Genomic DNA, 6,000 nt, shown 5'->3' with positions numbered 1-6,000 from the left:
AGCTAATCTCCAGGTCTCAAACATCTCCCCACAAAGCCTCCCTGGGTTACTTCCTACTCACTTCTTTGCAGCTTGTGGTCTCATGGTTCCACTGGTCTCTCTTCCCTCTGTGGCATCCGGAGCGTGGGGTTTGTGGGTCACTGCCATCTGGCTGGCCTCTGCGTTGGTGGTCCTTCAGCAGGAGTCTGCAGCACATCTCCTTCCCCTACAGCAGTCAGCCCCAAATGAACTGGGTTGCTCCCTTTTATACCTGGCCCCCAGCTGGAGCATGCCCAGCAGGGTCGAGGGGATGTGGCCTCCTTGGCCCAAAGACAGGAATTAACCCTTGCAGTCCCAACGGGGGTTGCAGTCATACAGCCAGCAGATCATTCTCCCATCCCTCCGATGCTGTTCTTCTGCCCAGTTCCTTTCTCTCCCACTCCCATGTTTCCTCCTATTCTTACACCCCTGAAAGGTGTCGCCAGTGCCCCACTACACTCCAGCCTGCCTCTGCCTCTACCCCTTCTCCTGCCCTTGCTTCTGCAAGCCCATTGTCCTGCTCTTTCTGCTGCCCCAAACCTGTATGCTACTGTCTCTCTCCGCTCTTCTCCCTGCCTGCCTTTGATCCTTTCCTCTTGCTGCCCCACTTAGCAACTCTTCCCCAGCGCAATAAAACACCTTTTGTGGATTGACGGGCAGGCAAAGGGAGTTTTCCAGACTAAGGAGTGAAGGTGCCGATTGCCCCCTGCCTTCCCCTCCTTGCATTGATGGACAGAGCCCATCCCCCTGCAGGGGGCCGCTCCCCTCATTCTCCTTGGGCAGAGAAAAAAGCGACCCCTGGGAGTGACCGATGGGGGAGAGAACCTGGTCCACAACCACGGGGCACATGGTAACGAACGGGGATGGGAGGGGCTGGAGGAAGGTACCTAAGGGGGACGGGAAAAGGGGTAGAGAGCTCAGCTCCTGTGCCCCGGGGCAGCCTCCCAGTACTAGCCGCACTGCTGCAAAGGGAAGCGGGGGAGGGGGCGACTGGCGTCAAGCGCTGACCAGCCTCTGAGACGGGCGCGCCCCTCCCCGCCCCACCCCACCCCGCGGGCAGGGCCGGCTCCAGGCACCAGCTTGTCAAGCAGGTGCTTGGGGCGGCCGCTCCGGAGAGGGGTGGCCGCTCTGGAGAGGGGCGGCAATTCGGCGGACGGTCCCTCACTCCGCCTGGGAGCGAAGGACCTCCCGCCAAATTGCCGCCGCAGATCACGATTGCGACCGCGGCTTTTTGTTTTGTTTTGGCTGCTTGGGGCGGCCAAAACCCTGGAGCCGGCCCTGCCCGCGGGATATAGGCACTGGCCCCTGGCGCTCCCTCACAGAGAACCTGGGGGCAGCTGAGGCGGCGGGAGCCAGGGCAGAGCAGCAGCAGTAGCTGCGAAGTGAGCGGGGAGTGCGAGGGAAGGGTCCCGCCGGGCGGCACCATGTGCTCGTCCACCCACCATGATCCGTTGTTTTGTGGCATGCAGGAGGTGCTGGGGGGCGGGGGGAAGGAGAGGCTGACGGGAAGTTGCTGGGGGGTGTTCAGTACCCACCATTTTTTCTCCATGGGTGCTCCAGCCCCACAGCACCCACAGAGTCGGCGCCTCTGGGTGCAGCTGTGCCACTGTAGCGCTGTTCGTGAAGACAAGCCCTAGTAAGACACAACCTTCGACGACACTTGCACAGAAAATGACTGAATTTAGGGACAAGCCACATGATCCTCCAGCTAGACTTTGGTCTCTGTAGGCTAAAGATTGCCAGGATTTCTATTTTGCATGTCACTCATAGTTTGGCTACTGTCTCAACTGCTGATATAAAGCAGGGGCAGAACACAGGATTTTGTTGGTAGATAGCTGAGAGATGCTCATTCTGCCTAAGAAAAGACTCAATTTTCTCTATTAAATGTCAGCTTTGAACTGAGAATGCTATTAATAGTCTTCCAAGTAACTAAACTGGTCCTGGTGAGTTCAGAAGTGAATTCTACAAGTCCTTTCATCTATTGCTTTCTTCCAAGTTACTCCTGATGTTCCAGTGTTCTCTCCACAGAAGAGTCCTTCCCAAATCGAGTCCTCAGGACATCATTTACCTTCATCCTAAAAAAGGACAAATATTTAGAAAATTGCAATTATACTGAGCAATTTCTAGATTAATTTGGACAACTCAGCTCTCACAGATATTGCTAAAATTAATTCAGCCAGTGAAATCCAGATTCAAGCCAGATCAATACACAAGTCATAACTTCAGAACTCTGAACATTATCCACCATACCTGAGATCACCAGAAAGAGGTCATTCTGTGGGCAGTAGATGCAGAAAGGACTTTTGCTGATTTCTCTGGAATTATCACTTAAGAATAACTTAAAAATGTAACTTCCAACCAGGCTGTATTAAGGCCATTAAATTATTGTATGCATCACTAAGAACTTCATTGCTGGTTAAGGTGATGAAAGTTCATCCAATTTCTTTCCAACAGGACAGTGTTTCCCAAACTTGGGACGCTGCTTGTGCAGGGAAAGCCCCTAGCGAGCCGGGCTGGTTTGTTTACCTGCCGCGTCCACAGGTCCGGCCAATCACGGCTCCCACTGGCCGCGGTTTGCTGCTCCAGGCCAATGGGAGCTGCTGGAAGCAGCGGTCAGTACATCCCTCGGCCTGCGCCGCTTCCAGCAGCTCCCATTGGCCTGGAGCAGCGAACCGCAATAATTTAATAAAAGAAGTAATGCCACAAATCAACAATGGTGTCTTTCGTTATATGATCTCTCAGCCAATTGGTCTCTTCTTGAACTCGGGTGTCTGAGAGTGAAGCTTTCCACTTACATGAGCAAGCTGTTCATTTGAAATCCTTTGTTGCTGTGAGGAGAAAATTCTTACTTTAAAATATCATTCATCATATCAAAACACATTTAAATTTAGAGATCTGAGGGGATATGATGTCTTCCTCTTTAAAATTTAAATATATAAGGACGGCATCCAGAAGTTGCGTGCAACATTATCAAATAACTATTTACGTCATTCAAGTCCTCTGAAATGCTTGGGGCAAATTTTCCTCTCTGGTATTGCAAATTTGAAATAACTCTGAAGACAAAGGAGTGTTCCTAGTTATACACCAAGGTAACAGAAAGCAGAACTTCACCTGTTTATTTCACTTTAGAAAAGAGTAATTTCAAAATAATAGCCCAAGTTCTGATCTCATATCAGTGTAAGTCAAAAATAATTTAATTTAAGTCAATGTAGGTTTTAGAGTAGCAGCCGTGTTAGTCTGTATCCGCAAAAAGAACAGGAGTACTTGTGGCACCTTAGAGACTAACAAATTTATTAGAGCATACGCTTTCGTGGACTACAGCCCACTTCTTCGGATGCATCCGAAGAAGTGGGCTGTAGTCCACGAAAGCGTATGCTCTAATAAATTTGTTAGTCTCTAAGGTGCCACAAGTACTCCTGTTCTTTTTAAGTCAATGTAGTTACACTGGCCTAAAATCAGTGGGAGCAGAATTGGGTCCAATGACAAAAATTATACTCCCTTTTTGCTGCATGACACTCCTTAACAGATCTGTCAGTCGTCCCTCTGATCTGAAAATAGCAGGTGCAAGGCTCCCCCACCTGTTCCTAAATTCAGAAAGATTTTAGGTAGTCTCTTCCTCTAGACTTTCTAAGTAGTCTCTAGTTTCTCTAATACTAATCTCTAGTATATGTTTTGTTTCTTAGTGTTGAAAATAACTAATAATTAGGTCAATGTAAGCTGCCTTATGTCAATCTAACTCTGTAGTGTAGACCAGGCCTAAGTAAGATAATGTTAGCCTTATGCACTATAAAAAGTCATTATGATTACACCTCTTCATCTCTGTTTTCAGCTCAAATAATATGATTTAATGCAGACAAAGAAATATTAGTTTTCTTGAAATCCAATTATAATATGAAAAAACAAGAATGAAAACTCAATTCTTTAGTATATAACAGGCCTCGCCAAACCACAGCTCACAAGCTGCATTTGGCTCTTTGAAAAGTCACCTGCGGCTCACAGAGCTTGCAGCTTCAGTCCCGTGCGGGGGAGCAGGGGAGCGCGGAGGCTCGGGGCTCCCTACCCCATAGCGGGGCGAGTCAGCACTTATGGCTCCATCCTTGCATTGGGATGCAGAGGCTCAGCGCTTCCCCCCCACAGCAGGGAGAGCCGGCACTCGCGGTTCCAGCCCTACGGGGCAGCACAGAATCTCAGGGCTTCAGACCGCTGGGGATGAACTGGTGCTCATGGCTCCAGCCCGGCGCGAGGAGGGTGTGGAGGCTCAGGCTTTCATCCCGCAGCGGGCTTCATCCCCGCAGGAGGCAGCGAGGAAGTGTTCAGGGCTTTAGCCCCGCAGGAGGAGATGAGCTGGTGCTGGGGGCTTCAGCCCTGGAGATGGCGCCTAGGCTCCAACTTCAGCTGCACATACTTGCTATAATCGGAAATTGCATCACTGTAGTGATGTACAGACCTCATGTGCTGTGATCTCCTTGCATGCTGCACACTACAAGCTGTGTTTACTGTTCATAAGTCACATTTGAATAGTTTTAGATTTAAGTGCTAACCCTAAGTTAATTTCGTGGATGACAATGACATCTTCAAACTGTAAATAGCACAAATATGAAGAAGAAAACTGAAGTTTTCAGCCAGAACGAGAGGAAGATTTTGCATTCACTAGTAAAAGTGGCAAACCCCTGTGCCTAATACGCAATGCATCACTTTCTCACTACAAAGCAAGCAACTTGAAATGTCACTACAAAATAACTCACAATATATTTTCATCTAAGTACCCTCCTCGATCAGAATTACAAAAAAACCAGCTAAGCACATTAAAATTATGCCTCAACAGTCAACAGACACTATTTTCTAAGGAAGCTGACACAACGACTGAAGTAGTTTTGTTATGGCATGGAATATCACTCATGCTAAATGTCCATATTGAATTTGATGGAGAATTTGTTAAGAAGAATATTGCAGAAGTGGTTTCAATTTTAGATCCAAGTAACACAAAACTTCAATGACTAATACAGCAAATTCCAATTTTGCGCCACACTATGGAGACGGCAGATCTTCCAGATCAGTGCCGATTTTGCAGGCAATATGCAAAATGATTGAAGAATTCTCTAGCATTCAACCTAGATGTTGATGAATCTACAGATATTCAAGATAAACCACAACTACCAATATTTGTTTGCTATGTTTCCTCAGATGTAATTGTGAAAGAGAAATGTTGGACTTAGTGGTGCTAAAAGAAACAACCTGTGGTGTTGACCTAAAGAACGCACTTGACAAAGCATTGACAAATGCCGATGTACCACTTGATAAACCTATCAGTGTTGCAACAGATAGAGCACCTGCAATGGTGGTGGGGGGCGGGGAGCAAAAGTAGGCCTTATCGGACTCTTGAAAAGTAATCCCAAATTTCCAGAGTTTCTCCCTGTTCATTGCATCATCCATCATGAACATCTCACAGGCAGATACTTCAAGTATAAAAATGTTACGAAAATAGTTCTAGAAATTGTCAATTTTATCCGCTCGAATGGGAAGACTCATTGACAGTTCAAAAATTTCATTGAAGAGCTGGATCTTGAAGACAAACCTAACAATGTCTCTTTCTACTGTATTGTGAGGTGGTAATCAACCAGCAATTTCTTATATAGGTTTGTGGAACTGTTGGAGCCTATCAGTGTTTTCTTTGAAGAAAAGGAAAAGTCCTATCCACAACTGAAAGATGAGCAATGAATGCAGAATCTGATGTTTTTCCTCTGATATTATGCAGCATCTGCAAACTCTCAACTTGGCACTCCAAGGGAAGGATATGATTATTTCTGACCTTAGAATCATAGAATATCAGGGTTGGAAGGGACCTCAGGAGGTCATCTAGTCCAACCCCCTGCTCAAAGCAGGACTAATCCCCAGACAGATTTTTGCCCTAGAGCCCTAATGGTCCCCTCACAACCCTGGGTTTAGTAAGCCAATGCTCATACCACTGAGCTATCCCTCCCC

The sequence above is a fragment of the Malaclemys terrapin genome, chromosome 1, assembly GCF_027887155.1.
Source record: "Malaclemys terrapin pileata isolate rMalTer1 chromosome 1, rMalTer1.hap1, whole genome shotgun sequence".
In the NCBI taxonomy this organism is placed as follows: Eukaryota; Metazoa; Chordata; order Testudines; family Emydidae; genus Malaclemys; species Malaclemys terrapin.
This window is presented reverse-complemented; position numbering follows the sequence as displayed.